Consider the following 22,812-nt stretch of genomic DNA (forward strand, 5'->3'; position numbering starts at 1 on the left):
TGTGGTACCTTGGCTTACGAGTGCCCCATTTTTTTGTCTCCTGAGTTATAAGCCATCGTTTCGTAGATTTTTTTTTTTTTGCTTTGTGTTGCGAGGCTTCAGGCACGCCGCCGCTTGAGCGAAGTGGGAAAAAAATACAGAGCCACCGTTGCCACAGCACTTTCAGCCATTTATTGAACCAGACAGTCAAACACACAAATACAAAATGAGAACACGCACATTGAGCTGCTGTAGGCCACAACTCACGTACAGAGGCTCACACGCAGTCTACTGGCCAACCAGACTCCAACTCCTGATGTCATTCACTCGGCCACACCCCTTGAAAGCACACATTCAACACACAAATACAACATCACAGTGTTTACACTAAATCAAACAAGTTTATTTCATTCCATTCTTTTGTGTTTTATTCAGGTTTTTATGCAATCCAGTTCTGTTGCTCTTAAAAAACAACGTAGCAAAAAACATTTTGTTGAGGGGGTCTAGAATGGATGAACGGCACTTCAATTCATTTAAATGGGAAAAAATCATTTGATACACGAGGAACAAATGGAACAAATTGAACTATACTTTTGGTGACGTTTTTGTTTGGTGTTGTGCTCCGAGATACTTTGTAACATTTGTGTCTTGTCTCAATAAAGGTTGGGGAACATTTCGTAATGGCCCACTTGAGTCACTAATTGCAGCATCCATGTTCAGGCCAAGGTTAGCAGCCCACCTTGTTTCCAAGTTAGAGGGCGACGGTGTGTCGGCTGGGAACACATGCGGGCCGCATTTAGCCAAGGGAGAGTGTGGGAAATCTAAGCTCCAGGCACGAGGAGCACAAGGTGTGGACCAGAGTGTGAACAGCAGTGTCGGGCCGTGCATTTGGTTCCTGGGACTTCAGTGGGGGCTTAGCCAACTTTATCTACTTCTTAATAGCATCATGATCACGTTACAATTTTAGAAACCATTAATACTGTACAAAATGCATGCTAATTAAATGTATTGATGTGTGTAGATCGCTAACGACATGTTTTGCTAGTCGATATTGGCTGTACCGAGTTTTGCTCTGACGAACCAATCCATGCCAGTGGATTGGTTCTGGCCCAGAAAAAAATTTGAAGGCCCATTTCTAATATACAGTAGTTTGATTTACATTAACAAGCACTAATGATTGTAAAGGCAGATTAGATCGACATGGCAACACAGAAGCTGAAATTTGATTGGACAAAAAATATTTATCATCCACCTACAAATACGGGAAACAGTGCATCACAGCTGAACAGGCAACTCTGTTTACGTCCATGTGTCTGCTCATGGGGTCACCAGATCGGGCAGCCTGTTTTTGATCCTGTCCAACCGATGCCAGAAAGCACACTAACAGGTTCCTAGACAATGTTTGTCCTCTACGTTTTCTATTTGGACATTATTGACCTTCGCCACTCGCTCATCAGCTGCCTGCTGACAGACACAGGCGCTCGGCCGTAACTTTAACTCTTCTTCTGGGATTCCTCACACGTTTTCACTTTGGTACTTGAGATGTAGTGTTAATGATGCCAAGGTGGCACAAATATACAAATTCACTTGGAGTGAAGCTTTTAAGCGTTTTTTTAAAATTGCGTTTTTATGGGTTTATATAGAGGCAAATCTGAATTTAAACTGCAGTAGCCTGTTGTGCCATAAACATGCCGGGCAGCACTGAGCGCTACTGTATAACAAAGCTTAATTAAGAGCAAGAACAAGAAACAGTCAGATTACACTGTGTGAAATACGATCAAGTCAAAAGGTAAGCAGAGCTGCATTGAGCTTAGTTTGATACACAGATTAGTTTTAGCTAACTGGGCGTGAGTTATGGCCTACAGGAGGTTCCTTGCGAGTGTTCTCATTTTTTATGTGTTTGATTATTTGTCCCATTCAATAAACGGCTGACTGTGGCTTTCCTTGCCCACGTGATGGCATTACAGTGCCTTGACTGCTCCATTTTTTTTTTCACTTCACTCTAGCAGCGGCATATCTGAAGCTTGCTCGTTACTCAAATTTTGGGTCCCAACACAAAGCAAAAAACAAAAACAAAAAACCTAGCAACGGATTGTAAATTGAAAAACTTGGAAGTTACGGGACCACTGTATTACACTACAGTTTCACCGCATGAGCGCATGACTTGCACTCTAGTAAAGTAGTACATCAGGCATCTTTCTACTCCACTTTCCCGACGATGTCGCGGCTCTTGGCTCGTAGTTTATTCAGCTGCGACTCCGCAATCTCTGCTCGTTCCTCAGCAGCCTCCAGCTCATGCTGAACCTTCCGGAACTTGGCATGGTGGACGCTGGTTTGTTCCTCCTAAAGACAAAAAAAACTCATTCACTGGACTCAAGTAGAAGTACAAATACATGTGTAAAAAAACAACAACAAAAGACATAAAATTAGAGGTACTCATTCAACTCCTGTACTTGAGTAAAAGCAAAAAGGTAGACTTTGAAATATACTGAAGTACAAAAGTAAACTTTTTTTAAAAACTGCAATTTATATACAATACAAGCCAAAGCAACAAAAGTACTACTATGGTGCCATTTTGTAAGATTTTGCTGTCAAGGAACTATGTTGATGTGAATTGAGGATGTTCATTTCGACAAAATAAGTGCTTTTCCACTGTCTTGTGTCATCTTGGAGTCAAGGAACTACTGTATGGTCAAATTACTTGAGATGCTTAATTTTGCTTTTCTCCCATCTTGTGGCATCTGTAGGCAATTACAAACCTTTTTGGGTGGGCATCAAATTACTTGTGGATGCCTGCTATTTGCGTCAGGTTTGTAATTGTGTATAGGTACTACAAGATGGCAGCAAAGCAATATTTTTGTGTGAATGAAACTCCTCAACTCACTTTCAACAAAGTTGAAACCAAGAAGAACCAAAGGAATACTTCTATTGCTTTGACGTGAGCACAAAAAAGCGAATCAGTGAAGATAGATTCCTCCCTAAAACATCAGAATTTGCACCTGGAAGATCTACTTAAGTACAATATGGAAGTATTTGTAGTTGGTTACTTAGCACCATTCCTGAAGACAACGTGGGATATTACGACCACTTACCGCCTCCTCACTCTGCCGCTTGTACGCTTTGACTTTCAGCTGTAGCTTGTCAACCAGATCTTGAAGTCTGGCCACGTTCTTCTTCTCCTCCTCTCCCTGGAATGCAAGAGCAGGATTGTGAGGATTACTTTATTTCTTTGGCCCTGCCACTCGGCACCAGAATGACCTTCTGACCTCAAAAGTAAGCTCTTTAATTTTCCGCTCGCATTTGCGGACTCCTTTCATGGCATCGCCGCCACGTTTCTGCTCTGCCTCCAATTCCTGTTCCAACTCGCGAACCTGACGAAAAAGCCGTTGAAGTCATTTTAGTTTTTGGGCTGTGAATAATCGGGGTAGGTTTCCCCCCAAAATCTGTGAATAGGTTAATTTGTGGATGCTTTAGCCGCTAATATGCGATGGTCCACTGTACTTAGTTGTTTTGTATTGTTTGTTCGGATGTACTTGGTGTGTATTTCTTACCCGTCTTTCCATCTTCTGGAGCTCTTTCTTTCCGCCCTTCATGGCGAGGGTCTCTGCCTCGTCCAGACGCTGCTGCAGGTCCTTGACTGTCACCTCCAGGTTCTTTTTCATCTTCTCCAGGTGAGCGCTGGTGTCCTGGTCCTTCTTCAGCTCCTCGGCCATCATGGCAGCCTGCGGACAGAGACTGTCAGCTATAAATCACGTCCTGGTGTGAATGACAGAAGGATGGCGGCATTTACATCTGTCATGGCTTTCTTGGCCTTCTCGTCATTGTTCTTCGCCTCCTGGACTGTGTCCTCCATCTTTGACTTCAGCTGAGCCAACTCGCTCTCCATCTTCCTTTTAGAGTTCAGGAGGCCCGTGTTCTGCAGCATAACATTGGTAAGACTTTGTACAATACTTACACTACTCACAGAGTTCTGGATACTGGCTTTGGGGTGAAATTGTAGATGACCTTGAAATTTTCATGGATCACACAGTCCTGAGATAATGCTCTTTACCCAAGAAAAGATTCTAGTCCTGAGAGCAGGTTGTAATACTGGAAGGAGATTCTATTGCCAAGAGAAAGTTCTAGTTTTGAGAGAATGGTCAAGTATCAAGTAAAGGTTCTATTCCTGAGATGAGGTTCTCATTCCAAGAAAATGTTGCAGTCTGAAGAAAACACACACTAGTCACTAAAGAAGGTTCTAGTCCCCAGATAAGGTTCACATCCCCAGAGAAGAATCTTATCCCGAGAGAGGGTTCTAAGTCCTGAGAGACGATTCTTGTCCAGAGAGAAAGTTCTACTCCTGAGAGAAGGTTCTAGTCCCAAGACAAGTAAAGGACAATAATCAGACCAACAAATTTCCTGGTTCAATCAGAATTGGTATTTAAACAGACATCTTTATTATGCTGTCCGCATTTTCACATCTGAACACCAAGACAACACCTCACAGTTGATCATCAGTACATCGATATTTTCATGAGTAGTGTAGACAGAGATTAATGCGCTAACCACAAGTATTGAAGCCACCTGTCTCAAATAGTCACCTGGGAGTGCAGCAGCTGAGTCCTCTCACTGATCTCCATCAGTTCCCCCTCGGCCAGCTTGCGACTTAGCTCCGCCTGCTCCAGAGACGCCCTTACATCTTCGACTTCGGCCATCATCAGACTGTTACGGCGTTCTGCGATGGCCAGTTGCTCCTTGGTGTCCTCCTGACTGTGAAGAGCTTCATATAGATGGACTTGCGTGTCCTTGGGCACAAATTACATTTTACTCAGATGAGTGATGTGTTCGAATACAGTTGTACCCTGACTTAAGAGTTTTTTTTAGACATCGTATGATCGATTTTTTTGCTTTGTGCTGTGAGACAAAATTTAAGTTACGAGCAAGTTTCAGATGCACTGCTGCTCCTGTGCGGTGAAAAAAATGGCGCAATTAAGGTACTGTAATGCCCTTTCATGTGAGCGAGCACTTTCGCCACAGCACTTTCAGCTGTTTATTAAACAGGACAAACAGTCAAACACACAAATACAACATGAGATTACTCGCAAGGAGTTGCTGTTGGCCACAACTCATGTTGAGACCCTCACACGCAGACTACCAGCCAAGCAGACTCCAGCTCCTGATGTCACCTACTAGGCAATGCCCCTTAAAGGTGCACAAACAATACACGAATACAGCATTACATCCATCCATTTTCAACACCATTTATCCTGGTTAGGGTCACGGGGTGCTGGAGCCTATCCCAGCTGACTTCAGGGAAAAGGTGGACAACACCCTGAACTGGTCGCCAGACAGTCGCAGGGCACGTATAGACAGACAACCATTCGCACTCACGCCCATTTGCGCTATTCACGGAAGGCTTTGTCCCTAGCCACTGTAAATAGTGCAGGATTACTGTGATGACATTTCAATTCATTTCCATGTGGAAAATTGATTTGATCTACAAATAAATTGGGTTACGGGCTCGGTCATGGAACTGATTTAACTCGAAAGTCTAGGTACCACTGTATTTGTGTTTCTGCGAGCAGAACTGTCAAGCAAACCTTTAACTGGGTTTGCAGGTTCCTCATTTGCTTTATGGTCTCAGAAGCTTGTCGATTGGCGTGGCCTAGCTGAATCTCCATCTCGTTAATGTCCCCTTCCATCTTCTTCTTCACCCGAACAGCCTCGTTCCGGCTGCGCATCTCTGCTTCAAGCGCGTTCTGCAGGGTGTCTGTAGTTCTCTGGTGGTTCCTCTTCAGCTGGTCTATCTCTTCATCTTTCTCAGCCGCCTTTCTGTCAACCTCTGACTTTATCTGGTTCAGCTCCAGTTGAAGTTGAAGGATTTTGGCCTCCTCGTGTTCTAGTGATGACTGCAGTAAGAAAAGAGGTGGCAGAAGTACTCACACTTTACACTCAAGTAGAAGAACAGATGCTGGTGTTAAAAAAAGTGGTAAAAAGTACTTATTCAACTCATAAACTTGAGGAAAAAATAAAACAAATAAAAAAGGATAGACTAAATTAAATGTACTTAATAAAAAGTAAAAAATAATTTTAATAAGAAGGTTTTTTGACAAGTAAATAGTAGAAAGTACAGATATCAAATGTAGTGACTGAAAGTAGACTGTTGTCAGAATAATAAATACTCAAGTAAAGTACAAATACCTGAAAAATCTACCTAAGTACAGAAGTACAGTAACAAAGTATTTGTACTTTACTGAGGAAATAAACCCTAGAGGTCAAGACTTCCTATTATTTTTAAAATGTGCATGCATTTCTTTATCTAATGCTACTTAAATATACAAAGTATTTGTTCTAAAATACTCAGGTTAAAGTGTACCCCGCCTCTTGATCAGTGTCCGCTGATATCGGCGCCGGCACGGCTGCGACCCGAGTGAGGATAAGCGGTCCGGAAAATAGAACGCATGGAATACGTTTAAAACACTGCATCTACTCGCCTACTGGGGTTGCCATGTTTACATCATTATGTGTGCAAAAGTCTGAATAAATATTGTGTAGATTTAAGTAAATACCATCATATGAAGAAGATATGCATGTTTACAATATAACAGGAAGTTTTGACATATAGGTTTTAGTTCCCCTTTATGTACCCTGGTGACTTAATGTGGACCATGTGTTTGGATCACCACCAACCTCAACCTCTTCAAGTGCAATCTGAGTGTCTTTCTTGTCCTTCTCGGCTTGCTTCGCGAGTTTCTCCAGCTCTTGTATTATTTTAGTCGACTGTCCGATGTTCTCGCTGATGTCAAAGATCTCCTCTGAGTGACAGAATATTCGTAAATGTCACTACATCTCCAAAACACAAGAGAATGAGATGATTCTGTGACTGAGTTTCACTCTTACGCTGAAGGGTTTTATTTTCTCTCTTCATGGAGTCCAGATGCTCCAAAGCTTCCTCGTATGAGTTCTTTAGTTTGAAGACTTCGGTGCTCAGAGCTCTGGACTCTTTCTGAGATGCCTCCAGATCCGACTGACTCTCCTCACACTTCTGCTTCCAGTCAGACAGGACCTACAACATAATCCGCACAGGTTGAATGAAGGCAACTGGACTCTTTCTTTTGTTTGTTGAAGACATTTCATCTTTAATCCAAAACACTTCTTCAGTTCTAAATTTTGTGTGTGGCGTCTCACTATTGCATCTCAAAAAGAAGGGACAACAGTGTTCAAATTGTGGACAGAGAGGAGCTCTCTAAACAGAGGAGGAGGTTTACACCATCACCTTTCATCTGCTAACAACCTGACCTGTCTCCCGTAAAGTCTGTCTCATTCCATTTGTAATTATAAAAATAATTAATTATAAAATAAGAAGCATAACTGCACCCACAGGTTTGTGGCACTGTTGTAATTTCTGTCGTCATCATCATCATCATCACCCCTGAAGGGCACATACCTTGTCAAAGTTTCTCTGTTTCTTATCCAAGGTAGCACTGGCTGCATTTGCTGTTTCTAGCTCCACCATGAGGTCCTCCACCTCTGCCTGCAGCCTCTGTTTGGTCTTCTCTAGGGAGGCACTCTTTGCATTTGCCGTCTCTGTCGACTCCTCGGATTCCTGCAGCCGCTGGACGATCCGCTTCCTATGAATCACACAGGAAGAGTTGGAGAGGAAGAACCGAGCATTCATCCAACCTTCCATCCATTTCTATCCTCTTATCCGTGGTCGGGGTGTGGGAGCGGTATTCTAAGCAGGTGTTAACCATTTCTGTCTTGGTCACCTGATAGGGGACGCAGGGGAGACGTTTCCTCCAGGGCCAAGGTTGTCCACCTCGTGGTTAACTCCCTTTCACCGGTTGCCACGGCTGAGTGAGAGGGAGGCACACTCGCACCTTAAGCATCACCTCTCTCTGAGAAGTGCACCTCAGCCCGATGTATGCGCAGTTGCGCGCTCACTCACAGATACACAACACACACAAACTGAGCTCCCTGTCACATCCATGTCCAACAATACCCGAAACACAGTAAAGCCCAGACTTGCTTCTCCCTAGCCACTTGGCCCAATTCTTTCGGGGGATCCCGATGCGTTCCCATACCGGCCAAGAGACGTACTGGAGTGTCACCAGCGTGTACTGGGCCTCCTCCTGGTGGGACGTTTCCGGAACGCCTCACTGGTGACGGGTCCAGGAGGATCAAGACCATCCTAACCAGATGCCTGAGCCACCTTCTCTGGCTCCTCACTACTTTGACTCCCTCCAAGATGGTCGAGCTTCCCACCCTATTGAGAGAGCCCGAGCACCCAGCAGAGGAAACTCATTTCAGTCGCTTGTGTTCATGATCTTGTTCTTTCATTCACGACCCACAGCTTGTGACCATAGGTGAAGGTGGGAACATTGATCGATTTGGAAAATCGAGAGTTTTGCCTATCGGCTTAGCGCCTTCTTCAAGACAGATCGATCCAGAAGCTGCACTAATGCGCCTGTCAATCTCTTGTTCCATTCTTCCCTCACTCGTTAACTGATAATTAAACTCCCTAACTTGGGGAAGATCTCATCACCAACCCAGTGAGCGCACTCCTCCCTTTTCCGTCTGAGGACCATGGCCTCAGATTTGGAGGTGCTGATTTTTTCCCAGCTGCTTCACACTCCGCTGCGAACCGCTCGAACGAAATTTGAAAATCGCAGCTTGATGAAGCCAACAGAACAACATCATCTGCAAAAAGCAGAGACGCAGTACTGAGGCCACCAAATCGGACCCCGGTTTGTCCATGACTGGTTGAACAGAATCAGTTACAATGGGGAAAATTTGAGGGAGTCCTTCCACACTGGAAACAAATCCAGCTTACTGCCAGCATTCCAGTATGCAAGTCAGAACTGACAGAACTGAGTCCTCACTTGGCTTCCTCCAATTCCTCAGTGCGCTGGATGGCGTCCGTCTCATATTTGTTTCTCCACTGAGCCACATCGCTGTTGGCCTTGGAGAGGCATCGCTGCAGCTCAGCTTTGGCCTCTTGTTCATCGTCATATTGTTCCGTCAGAAGCTCGCAGTCATGACGTGAAGACTGACAACTGTGCGCCATGGTGTTTTTTGCCTGGAAAAAAACAAAGAACACTTTTACTCGTAAGTCAGGGTACCACTGTATTTAGTGCCAATTCACAACACATGTTATCTCAAGGCTTTTAACAAATGGAGCAAGTCTGGAACTTCCACACATTAAGAGACCAACTGAACCCTGCATGACACAGACCTTAATTTCTTCATCCAGAAGACACTTGAGTTGTTGGATCTGTTGACTGCTAGCTTCTTTGCTTCTGTTCATCTTGCTAAGAGCAGCTTCCTTCTCCTCTAACAACTGTGAAAGTTCACCTTCAAAAACAACATTATCAACATTCGTGATTCATGTTTTACTTCCAAAAACTAGTGGTGGTAAGTACCATATCCAAGTAGATTTATCAGGTATCTGTACTTAAGTATTTTTTTTAACAACTTTTTATTTTTACTCCCTACATTTAAACAGTTACACATACTTTCTACTCAAAATAGGTGTTACTTTTTGAGTGAGTGAAAGTCAACTGCTAGTAATTTAAGCGCTGAAAAAGGTTTATAATTGCCTATGAATGCCACAAGATGGCAGCAAAGCACTTTTTTGTCGAAATGAAACCCTTCAAGTAATTTCAACGTACTTCTGTTGCTTTGGCCTGAGCACAAAAACTGCAAATAGGTAAAGGTGGTGAATCAGTACTTCTCCTTTTAACAAGTTTTTTACACATATTTGTACTTTTGTGAGTACTTCTGCCACCTGTGCCATAAACTGACCATTCTCTTTGTGCAGTCGTGCGTTCATGGTGGCATAATCGCTGAGTGCTCTCTGGGCTTTGTCTGCTTTGGTCTTGTACTCGCTGGTTTGTTCTTCCAGGCTGCGGCAGGCCTTCTCCATGTTGGACTGGAATGTTCCACTTTGAGAGCAACTTCAAGCAAGGAAACATCTCAGACAAACCATCACTGTCTCTTACCTTGCTCTTCACAACATTCTCCACGTGGTTCACCATGTCCTCCATCTCCATTTTTAGTTCACTTTTTTCTTTCTCCAGCTTTTGCTTAATTCTCTGCAGATTGTCGATCTGCTCTCCGAGCTGTGCGACGCTGTCGGCCTGCTTCTTGCGCAGAGCCACAGTGACGGCTTCGTGCTGGAGTGTGCCATCCTCCAGGTCACGCCGCAGCCGCTGGAATTCTGCCTCGTGCTTTTTGTTCATCTCCACCTGAGCATTGGTCGCTCCTCCAGCCTCCTCCAGCCTCTCGCTGATCTCCTCCAGCTCCCTGCAGAGATCCGACCTTTGCTTCTGTAGTTTGGCCCTGGTGGAGCGTTCTGATTCCGTTTCTTCCTCCAGCTCCTCGATGCGAGCCTACAGAAAACATTGTCTACTTGATTGTGTCAGTGATGAACACTCCTCATATAAAGTTTGAGATTTTTTGTTAGTTGAAAGCGCTGCAAACGTTGTCTGAATCACAATTTCGATCGGAAAACAAATTGTTCAGCCCTATATGTATGTGTACTGTCTGGAAGCAAACCTGAAGTTCTTTTATCTGCTTTTGCAGCTGAGTAGCAAAGGCTTGCTCGTCCTCGATTTTGTACTGCAGGTTGCTGAGTTCCAAATCTTTTCTGAAAATAAACCACAGTCACATTGACTTTCCCCAGCAACTAGCTGATTCTGGCATGTTAGCAACTTGTCAAGCCATGCTACCAGCACATGCAGTTCATATAGGTAGGTCCTGTGTTTTCTGATATATTAAAATAATTTACCTGCAAATCTTAAATTAAGATAAAAAGGTCTTTTTATCTTAGAAAAAAAGTGTACTTGTCAGATATAACACCCCCACAACACCCATACAGCTTGGCGACCCTGAATTGGAAAAAGGTGTGAAGAAGACTTTGTTCCTTTTTTTTGCTTTTGCTGTGTTGTTGCTTTGGTTTATTTGTTTGCTTGAATTTTCTTTGGTTTTATTTATTTGTGACTATTTTGTACATTGTTATATGGAGGAGCCCCTCAATAATTATAGAGCATAGCTCAAGACGTTACTCCTAATATTAAAGAATTGACATATACATTGTATAAATAAGATGCTGTACTTATTAATTTTGTCCTCCATCTGCTGCCTCTCATTCTCCAAGTCCATTATGGTCTCTTGACTCAGCTTCAGGTCTCCCTCCAGCTTTCTTCTGGATCTTTCCAAGTCAATTCGAACTTTCTTCTCCTGCTCCAGGGAGCCTTCCAGCTGATGCAGACAAACCACTTCGCACCTCATCAAGACACTAACTAGGACCGCACCTGTAGAACTTTGTAATACCTACATCGTCAACCTGTTGTTCCAGCTTTACTCTCGTCTTTATCAGAACGTTGACTTTATCCTCCTCGGCCTGGAGGTCATCACACATCTGCTGGTGAACCTCCTGCAAGACTTTGTACTCCTTGGAGGACTTCAAAACGTTCTCCTCTAGTGTGGCTACCTCCTCCATCAACCTCTTGATCTACAGAAGAAAAGAAACATCTGAGCTGCAAGCTTCATTTAATGTCTAAGATTTGTTCTGCAGTGGTGTTTCATAGGTATTGGTAACCTTGTTTTCAGAAGTATGTTTCTCCTTCTCTACTTGGGCGATGTTCAGCTCCAGATCATCAATGTCCCGTTTGAGCTCAGAACTTTCGTCTTCAAGCTTTCGCCTCTTTGCCGTAATGTCCGCATTGATCTCCTCTTCCTCTTCCAACCGCTCTGAAAATTCATTGACTTTGGCCTCCAGGTGAATCTTGCTCTTGATCAGACCTTCACACCGCTCCTCTGCATCGCACAGGTTCTCTCGTTCCTGTAGTGTGAGATTTTGGTTGGAATTTTTGTTTTCTTTACTGCCTACCATAGGTGGGAGTAAGTCACATTCAGTCGCAAGTTCAATAAGTCATAAGTGCGTTTCAAGCAAGTCTCACATTACTCTGACAATAATCAAGCAAGTCAAGTCGAGACCCTAATACAGTAAATGTCATGACTTGGTTTAAGCAAGTTATACATCAAGTCAAACAATCTTGCTCAGTCACACATACACGTATCCAAACATTAGCCACTTTGAGCTCAGTATGTCATGAATACCAAGTCAAAGTGAAGTTTTAGCCAAGCAAGTCCTAAAATTGTCAACTTAAGTCTGCCTGGAGTCTAGTCATGTGACTGGTGTCTGCTGTCTACCTTCACTCATGACTTTCATGTAAGATGTTTGCCAAAATGATCCCTATGTGTTGACATACTGCTTGGATTTGAAGGTGAAGGTCATTCCTCTCCTGGACGAGCCCCACGGTTTTCTCCTCCAGCTCCTTCCTGTGAGCCTCCGACATAGCCAGCTCCTCTTTAAGGCGCGACATCTCCTCTTTCATGCTCTGCATCTCTTTTTCGGCCTCAGCGCACCGCAGGAGCGGCTTGATCTTGAAGAAGAGTCTCATCCAAGGCCAGTTCTTCACATTCATGAATGAGCGGATGTTGTACTGGATGATGAAAATGGAGTCTCTGGAGAGTGGAGACCATGGACAACATTTTTAGCAGCAAATAATTGAAACTTTTTACAGTACATGGATGGACACAAACCTTAAAAAATAACTATTACATCAGTAAGGTGAAGTTTTATGGATTGTGGCCATTTGGGAGCAGCAGTCAGGTTTCAGTTGAATTCAAATGATAGTGTGACCATGACAGGATCACAGTTCACGTATCACTTTTGGGTACCTAATAAAAGAAAATAAGTGTGTATCTCAAAGACCTTTTCTTTGCCATCTCTTTGAGCTTCAGCCTGGTGACGTAACCTCTGGCCACAGCCTGGATGCGAGTCATCAACACCGCCAGACGCTCGTCCCTCATCTCCTCAAGAAGACCCAGAAGGCCAGCTTTGAAGAAGACCTGCAGGGAGTCAGGAGCATCATCACTGGAGCAAAAGAAAGACCTCAAGTGAAGCTGTCTGAGATATACCTTTGTGTTTCCAAATTTGTACTGGGCGTGGTCCACGTCAATGGAGGAGAGCAGTTTCTCGGAAGCCGTCCTGCTGTCCATGAATTGTCCCTCGGGAATGGCGCTGGCATTCAGAATCCTGTACCTGCCGTAACAGAAAAATGAACCCCACCGCTATATCACAGCTCTTTTAAGCGATTGTTTTTTTTAAATGTGATTTTACATTAGAGTGTTCACTTTGTTATTTGCGGGGGATAGGGACCCAGCCCTGCTGCGAACAGCCAAAATCGACATTTTTTTTCAAGGATTTTTTTTATCGTCAGTGCTCTAGTCTCAGGGCATTGAATCGATCATAACTCGACTGTTCTGGTTGTCTTAGAAGGAGTTTTGCCTCTCATCTGTGCATTTTTCCATCAGTTCATGCACTTTGGCTAGATAGGAGACCTCTAGCCTGAGTGTTGGTGTGGGGATTCACTGTATGATTCTGACAAATGTGCTACCTCTGTCTGAAGTCTCCATAGAGGATCCTGCTGGGGAATCCCTTCCGACAGATCCTGATTCCTTCCAGTACACCGTTACAGCGAAGCTGATGCAAAACCAGATGGTGAGCCATCACCCCTGTGAGAACAAATACTTGTCATCTTGTCTTCAAATGAGAAGACTTCATTGTCCTTACCTGGAGTCTTGGTCTCATTGGGGATAATGCATCTCACAAAGTGTGGATGTGTGGATCTGAGGTTGGCCATCAGCTTGTTGAGGTTCTCCTGCAGGACGTCAACAATGAAGAAAATGTCTAGTATCTGATGAGGTCCACTAAACTGATTTTTAATTTACACTTTTCAGCACAGAAGACTCATTACCTGATTATCAAACTACCGTGGTACTTTGACTTATGGGGTTAATTCGTTCCGTGACCAAGTTTGAACTCTGTTTAAAGTTAACCCTGAAAGTGCATCGGCGACTGTGGCTCTCCTTGCACACATGCGAGGGTATAAAAGGACCTAAATTGCTCCAATTTTCATTTCACTTCACTCAAGCGGTGGCCTATTTGAAATTCATTTGTAACAAAAATTTTGTGTCACAACACAAAGCAAATAAATCGGCCAAGCAACAGCTCGTAACTCTGAAAACTTGTAAGACGGGGCACTTGTAAGTCAAGGTACCACTGCATCAGTATTTTTTAGTCTTCCACTAGATGTTGCTTTCTCCTAAACTCTTATTACCCTGAAAAGTGCAGAGACCGTCTGGAAAGATGAAGCCTTTTTCTTGGAGCTTTTCTTGTTTCCATCAGCTATAATGACAAACGTGATAACTGATAACGTGTTTTTGTTGGAATATTGGTATGATATCCTTGCAGATAACTGACCATCTGCTGAGGCATACGTTGCAAAGAGCTGGGAGAGCAGCTTGACAGATGCTTTTTGGTACAGCTGCACCACTGTGTCATTGAGCGGATCCTTGTTCTTGTCCAGCCAGCCACTGAGATTGTAGTCCACCGTGCCGGCGTAGTGCATCAGTGAGAAGTGAGCCTCAGAGTTTCCTTTGGAAGGTTTGGGCTTCTGGAAGATGCTGTTCTTGCTCTGATGTTGGTCGTAAAGTTTGTGCTTGAAGGTCATGTCTGTGGCCTTTGGAAACATGCACTCCTCCTCCAGAATGGAGAAAATGCCCATTGGCTAGAAGACAGAAAATTGAAAGGTTTTGAGAGGTTAAGACAGTATTATGTGATATTTTGGCGATTCCACTTGTCCAGATGGGTTTTGGTTTATTTGATGGCTCAATAGTACACCCTCTCTTACAGAGGCTATAGATACGGTGCATCTACTCGTACACCATTAGTCTTTACTAGTAAGACAGTGCACTGGTAGAGCTTTAGGAAGTCAGAAAATCAAGAATGAAAAAAACAACTAGTATGTGATGACGGTTACATAGAAAACTAATAACATGCTCCAGACCTTCTCAATGAGCTCGATGCAGGCTGCCAGGTCCATGCCAAAGTCGATGAACTCCCAGTCGATACCTTCCTTCTTGTACTCTTCTTGCTCTAGCACAAACATGTGGTGGTTGAAGAACTGCTGCAGCTTCTCATTGGTGAAGTTGATGCACAGTTGCTCCAGACTGTTCATCTAAATTCAACAGTAGCAGCTCATTAATTAGCCAATTCAGAATGGTTTTAAACACTTGGCAGAGGGGGACCCGAAGAGATCGAGATGGCTACTGTAGAGATCAGAGTCAAAAACATTCTTGGTGATCTGAAACTGAAACCATTGCAAAAACTGTTTTGGGATTGCGCCACCAGATAAGGTTTCATCATTATGGAGATCCACAAAGGTTCAAATGAGCCAACTGGACTCTTCTTGTTTTTTAAATTAAAACCTTTATTCCATAAGGCTTCTTCAGTTCTAATATTTTAAGTTTGGAGTCAATTTACACTCCACATATTCAAACTATGATGGTGGAGAAGAAGGCTTGACAATCAGAAATGCCTTCCCTTGAGACTTCTTGTACCACTTAAAAAGAAATCATCCATTGAAGCCATTTCCCCTGTTTTCTCAATGGGTCTGCCTTGGTCCAAAGACCTAGAAAGGTTTAGTCATTAGTAGTGTCATTGGAAAAGGCTTTGCCTTTTGCCACCTGGAAGAACCTGTGACATCATGGTTAATTTTGACATTGGTTGTGTTACCCAGAGGATTGTATGTGGTTACCTCAAAAATTTCAAATCCTGCAATATCCAACACGCCAATAAAATGTTGCCTTGGGAGTTTGGTGTCAAGCTGCTGGTTGATCCTGGTGACCATCCACAGGAAGAGCTTTTCATACACTGCCTTGGACAGGGCGCCCATAGCGTTGTTCACCTGAAGAGTCAAGCAGGATCCAGGTGGGACAGCTGTTGTTTTTACGTGGACAACATGTAGAAGTGTACCTGTTGATGTGTCTGGCCTTTGGTGACAAACTCGTTGCCAATCTTCACTCTGGGATTACACAGCGCCTTGAGCAGGTCGGCGGAGTTCAGCCCCATGAGGTAGGCAACTTTGTCAGCCACTGTGGGATAGGGACGATACACAGTAGTCCCGTGGTCATTTGGTGGTGTTCTGATGGAAGAACTCTTTTTCAGACTTTACCCTCGGTGCCATCAGGTTCAGCTTGTTCTTCACGCTGCTTCTGCTTAAACTTCATGTTCCCGTTGTGCATCACAGCTCCAGTCAGCTTGTAGATGCCAAGCTTCTCCTCCGCGTTGAAGCCCAGGATGTCGATGGCACTCTGGGGGTGACGGCATCAATTTTAGGCCATACCATTCTACTAGTTAACATCTACCACTTGAGTGGTGGCGCATGTAAGAAAGTTTCCATACTGACATCTGTAGCCATCAGCTCATCTGCGTCGTTGATGCTCAGCACGCAGATCTCGCCCTGGCTGATGAAGGGATAGTCGAAAGGATTGGATGTGATCAATAGCATGTCTGGAAGAGGAACAAGAGCAACTTCATCTCCATCTTCACACGATCACAGCTCATCAGCTCAAGTGAGTTGTACCGATTAGATCAGGCTTCTTGTTGGACATGATCTGGTAAAAGATGTGGTAGCTCCTCTCAGCCGGCAGCTGGAAGGTCACCCGGGATTTCTCCAACAGGTCTAAATCAGACATGCGAGTCGAGAACAAAGTCACTTGTTGCTCCTCTTGTACAGGGAACCCTCACTATATTTTTCGGTTCATCGTGAAGCAGTCAGATCAACATTGCAAATGAGAATCTATTTTCAGTTGCCTTACCTGGATAAATAAAAGCTAAATCAAATAAATGCTTTTTTTTATGGCTTAATGAATAATGGAAGAAAAACATACATGTTTCGACATCAGCTGAAGCCAACTTGCCCTTCGTTCCAAAGTGAATGCGAATAAATTTCCCCTGCAGAAATCATGATTTAGCTTCGTTACAATTACTGATTTACAGAAGCCTATCTGTACCATCTGGGTTTGAATCTGAATTTAGGTTTTTAAGCAGATTATTTTTTTTTTTTGTTGATTTTTATTTTAGACTGAATTTTTGGAGATGTTGATTTTTTTGACAGAAATGTTTGAGGTTATGATTTTTTTATTTTATTTTTTTAACAGAATCTTAGGAGCCATTACTGTCAATTATTTTAGATCTTTTTTGGGAGATGTTAAATATTTTAAGATGTTGGCTTTTTGGTGACAGATTGTTTTATACTTTGATTTTTCTTTAATGTAGAATTTCTTTGAATGACTTTTGACGACGATTTTTTTTAAGACAATCTTGTCAAATCTTTATTTTTTAAAAATAATTGTTTTGCAATGATGAATATTTTTGAATTGTTGAATTTTTGGAGATGTTGAATTTTTTTTTGACAGAATCTTTGAAAATGTAATTTATTTTCGAGTTTATTTATTTTAGATTTTTGACGTCCAATATTGAACAACCTTTTAAAAATGTGTGTTAGAAATGCAAATTCTAACTCTGATGGTACAGATATAATTCCAGAGTAATTTAATACGTGTAATGTTGATGAATTAATGTTGTTCTCATTATTGAAGATCAGAGGCATATTCTGACATGATCCAGATCATTCTGGTGGAGTTGGAGCTCACAAATCGAGAAGAGTTGTCGTTCCTCACAGTCTTGGCATTCCCAAAAGCTTCCAGTAGAGGGTTGGCTTGGATGATTTGGTCCTCCAGTGTTCCCTGGTCGTGAGGACATCAAGCTCAGCCCGTGTTCTTCAACACGCTTATTTTATTTGTAACTTTGAACGGGCTCAACCTGCACTCTGACAGGAAGTTGCTCCTTCTTGCTGGAGTCTCCCACCGATGCAATTGTTGCAAAGTACTGGATGACTCGCTTGGTGTTGACCGTCTTACCCGCACCGGACTCGCCACTGACACCGCGAGGACACCATGAAGACACAATGAGGACGCCACCAAAAGTAGGAAAGTGGGACATTTGATGAAAAGAGGCCTAATTAGGTCACGCAGAACTCACGTGATGAGGATGGATTGGTTCTCTCGATCTGTAAAAACAAAACAAATAAGGTGGTCACTGATCAAGGCAGATGTCTGCCACGCACTCAGTCTTCTTCCAGATGGAAGAGATTTTTTTCCTTCACCACAGTGGACAACCTGCTTGATTATGTGGAATTGGGTTAGGTTTTATTAGAAACTGAATTGATTTCCAAATCTGCTGTGTTAGATTTTGTGGTGTAGCGAACCTCCGTTTATCACGCAGGATACGTTCCAGACCTACCCACCATTAATAAAAAAATATACATATAATATATATACTTTTAGCCCTCCCACATGCTTTAAACATTTAAAATGTATTAAAACTCAAACTTGTTCATACATTCTTTTAAAAATATTACTTGGCTCCTGTTCTCACTTTGTTGAAGTCAAAAAATGGGAGACTGAAATGATTGTTTAAAAATCCACACTATTGTGGGGATTGAAATGATGAACTGGGATATATCGGGAGTTCAATATACAGTTATGCATTTTGCCCAAAGGTGTTTTGATGGACTTCACCTGTGAGCATGTACTGGTAAGCATTGTCAGAGATGGAGAAGATGTGCGGGGGCGCCTCCTGCCGCTTCCTGCCGCGATAAGCGGCCACCACTTCGGGGTTGTAGATGGGCAACCACTTGTACGGGTTGACGGTCACGCAGAAAAGACCAGAGTATGTCTGTGGAATAACGAGGACGAGACAAAACAAGACAACATTCGCGCTCTGATGGCAGCTCGTATGGAAAGCCGTTTGAGCGTTTATTCTCTAGCCTTGACATCTTCACGCTGGATTGTCTTACCAGTGAGGACAAAGAGTTTTGAGCTAAATGATATTCGAATAAATACTCAAATGACTTTCCCTAGGTTGTTTGTCCTCACATAGATCATCCAGGCGGCGTATCGCTCCTTGAGGTTGAAGAGCACGGCCGGCTCGTGGAGGTGCGTCAGACGAGCCATGTCCTCTATCTTGTCGAACTTTGGCGGGTTCATGGGTCGAAGGTCGTCCCGGTGCACCATGACCTCCTGGACACAACAATGGTACGTGCTGAGACAATCTCATCGAGTTAATACAACTTACTGGAATAAATATTATAACAAGGACCTATATAGATGAATAATGGCTTGGTCTCCAGTCAATTGCATGGCACGTGTAGACAAACAACTTTATTGCAGATTTTCCAATTAAGTGAAATTTCCTGCGTCATAGTGTTTGGAAATCACTACTGTATCTCATTAGCTCGTGTAGCCAACGAAGCATTCAGTGAATGCACTTTGAAGTTTGACGGTACGGAACACGTTGTGAAGTTATGACTGAGTTATGGAAGGGACTAAAAATCCCATAATAATCCCACCCTGCCGCAATCCGTCTCCACGGTGACGTTGCTGCCGTTCTGGCTCTTGATCTTGCCCTTGACGTACTCTTGCTTTGGGTCGGGCACGAAGACGGCCACTTTGGCATCAAACGGCGAGTTCTGGGCCGCAATTTGTTCCCGCTCCGTTTTGCGCAGGTAGGGGGCAGCCACCCCGAATACTTCCATCTCGGCGTCGCTCATCTCTCTCGGGAGGCCTGCGTTCGGATCAGCGGGAGGGAAAATGTTACTTATACCCTACTCGCAAGACGTTTGGGATATTGGGGTACAATTTCTGGATGAACCTAAAATGCACTACAGTTGTTTATTGTGGGGATTACATTCCAGAACCTCCCGCAATAGACTAAAATCCACAAAGGAGTGACCATACTGTATTTATATTTTTAAACTTTATATGTAGTACTATGCATGTGAGGTGCAGGTATTACTTTTGTCCGCTTGGGGTCTCCTTCCTCATGTTATTCACTGTAGTATTTGTGACTTTGAATGTGTGTGGTTTTAGAATGCGGGGCCTGGCCTCGTGAGTGATGTGGGAGTCGAGTCAGTCTGGGTGTTGAATGACTGGGCATCAGTTGTGGGCGAGCGGCTAGCGTATGAGTGTGTGTATTACGTGTCCATTTTGTTATAGGTTTTTCAATTACAATTTGCTATTAAATTAGCTAACGATGTTTACTTTACTGTATACGTGCAGTTGTGTAAGTGGTGACATTGCACTTTATCTTATTTTAGTGTGAAATATTCTCTGTCTCTTTATGCAATCTTTCCTCCAGGCTGACACTTAATGGTACGAGAGTCTACAGTAATAAAAATGATCACCACAAAATCCTGCGATATCGTGAAAAATCTGTACGATTTAAAAACTTCCCGAGACCATGAAACAGTAAATAATGAATCGTGTGGCGAGGGACGACTGTATATCAAAACCAGTTCATTTCTTCCACAACATCAGGAAACATGAGTTCATTCCAAAGCATCTGAACCAAATGTTGTCATACTCACGCGAGTGCTGTCTGAAGACCTTGAGAAGTCGTGGGGAAAAGAAGTCGTAAGAACAAGCTGCAGACGGTCGCGAACCCATCAGATACCGGGCCGCTTTTATACAGGATCCTCGCCTCTTTGTCATTCTGCTTCTGCTATATTTGGAGCTCAACTATGTGCATTTTCTCTATGTTTAGCTGCCGTGTGTCACTTTTAAACACTTTAACCCTCTGCACCCCGCATTAAATAGCAATGAACACTCCAGGGTCCCAGCTTACAGGCCTCATTTGGGGGGATCACGAGAGATTAGAGCGTCGTTCTGGGCGTCATTGTGAAGGCCAGACGGGCCGGGGGATGGCAGTTATTCACTGATTGCTCATGGCGTTGGCTTCTGATTGGCCTAAGCCACCCAAAGACGACTGTCTGAACATGTTCATGTCGCATGTGCGTCATATCAAACACGCACGCACACGACCAATTATTGACTGGTCGTCCCTGAGAGGTCATAAAGAGATTCTTATTGTTATCAATGTGCTATTATTAGTGGTACAGTTGCGCCTTGATTTATGAGTTGAATTTGTTCTGTGCCCAGAGTTGTAATTCAATTTACTTGTTTACTTGCTTCATTTAGACAAAAGTAGTGCTTTGGTGCCATCTTGTTGCATCGAAGTGAGCTGAGGAGCTTCATTTCGACAAATGTGGTGCTTTGCTGCCCTCATGGATCCAAAGAACTACGTTGACGTAAGTTGAGGTGTTTCATTTAGACAAATGGAATGATTTGCCCTCATCTCATGGCATCTATAGACGATTAGAAACTTTTGGATTATCTTTTGCTATTATATAGCAGCAGAAGGCTGTGAATAAAAATTCATTTATAGTGATTATGGAGTAAGGAATGAGTGCATGACATGATGCTACGTGACGTGAGATCACATGATATCGGATACGTGATGTTAGATACACGATGTTAGGTAACATGATGTTAGAGGACCTTATGCTACATGACATTAGATGACATGATGTTAAATGATGACGTAAAATGTCATGATGTGCAATGACGTTGGATGACATGATGTCAAATGTCTTCATGTAAAACGACGTTACATCTGTCCCAATGTTATGTCATAATTTCAGATAGCATTATGTGAAATGACGTGCTGTTCCGTGACATGATGTTCGATGACGTTAAATTACATGACGCCGGATGGACGTGAGATGACACAATGTTAGCTGTCATGATTTTAGATGGCGTGATGTTAAGTGACAAGATGCGAGATTACAAGATGTTAGATGACATGATGTAAAATGACATGTTAGATCTGTTAAATGACAATGTTGGATGAGATGATGTTAAGTGACATGATGTGTAGTGAGGTTGTCATTCAACTGGTTGCTAAGGTCATTTGATGGTCTGGTGACAGCTGCAACGATTGTCTCTCTCAGGCCAGACAGAGCCGCCTTTGCACTTTCAGGAGCCCGCTGTCGCTTTTTTTTTTTTTTTTTTCCCCCCCCCAGTTGAGGAAGGACAGTTTTATCAGACCCCTCAGCTTCTCCTTCCTGATCACACACCATTTGACCTTCATGTGAATATCATCGCTCAACTCATCTTGAGGCAGTAAAGCACATCACGACAGAAAAAAAAACATTCCTGAATTAAGTAGAAGTGCAAATACTTGCGTTAAAAAAAAAAAAAAAAAAGTGGTAAAAGTAGAAGGTGCAGGTTAAAAAAATTAAAAAAAAAGTAACAAGCCTGTTTTGACAAAGTAGATGAGTGGAAATTACAGACGTTTGTTTTCAAAAGTAGGGAATAGAAACAAAAATAAGGATTGCAAAATGAGTAGATAATATCTGGTAAATTTCCATGCAAATTAACTTGGAATTGAGGGTTTATGTGAAAACATAAATAGAAACACTGCGATTGGCTGGCGACCAGTTCAGGGCGTACCCCGCCTCTCGCCCGAAGATAGCTGGGATAGGCTCCAGCACGCCCGCGACCCTAGTGAAGATAAGCGGTACAGAAAATGGATGGCTGGATCAATAGAAACATTTTGTTTTGTCATGAGCAGACATATACGCACAACCGAAAACACCATTTGGAGTCCTCTTTTTTTTTTTTTTTTCACTTCACTCGAGTGGCGGCATATTTGAAGCGCGCCCGTAACTCAATTTTTGGCTGGCAACACAAAACAAAAAATGGACCAAGTGACAGCTAGTAACTCGAAAAACTCCTAAGTGACCCACTGTAATTGAATGAAATCTAGTTTTAGTATAGTAAATATAAAATATAAACTACACGTATATTAAAGTTCCATATTAAGAGGCACCTTTTTTTTTTTTAATTCCTGGTTTCTAACCAAGAATTTTACATTTATTCCCACGAAAAGTATCCATCCTTGAAAATTGACAGAATTACGAAACCCTAGTAAAAGGTCATCCGAAAAAATAAGTACTGTACTCAAGTAGAGTACAGTCAAGTTAATACAGTAACAAAATATTTGTACTTGGTTGGTTATTTGGCTTGCAATACAAAAAT

The 22,812-nt window shown here is 42.9% G+C and overlaps 1 long non-coding RNA gene and 1 pseudogene across 1 annotated transcript in view; one reads left to right on the top strand and one right to left on the bottom strand.

The window, feature by feature from the left end:
- Positions 1-21,568, top strand: part of LOC133465761 (uncharacterized) — a 37,330-nt gene extending 15,762 nt beyond the window's left edge. Inside the window, exons 2-3 of the long non-coding RNA XR_009784748.1 lie at positions 18,815-18,969; positions 20,911-21,568. This is a non-coding gene — a long non-coding RNA (uncharacterized LOC133465761). The remainder of the gene's footprint in view (positions 1-18,814; positions 18,970-20,910) is intronic.
- On the bottom strand, positions 170-20,365 carry LOC133465760 (myosin-8-like; annotated as a pseudogene).
- Positions 21,569-22,812: the final 1,244 nt, after the last annotated feature.

This window comes from Phyllopteryx taeniolatus, chromosome 16 (assembly GCF_024500385.1).
Source record: "Phyllopteryx taeniolatus isolate TA_2022b chromosome 16, UOR_Ptae_1.2, whole genome shotgun sequence".
NCBI lineage: Eukaryota > Metazoa > Chordata > Actinopteri > Syngnathiformes > Syngnathidae > Phyllopteryx > Phyllopteryx taeniolatus.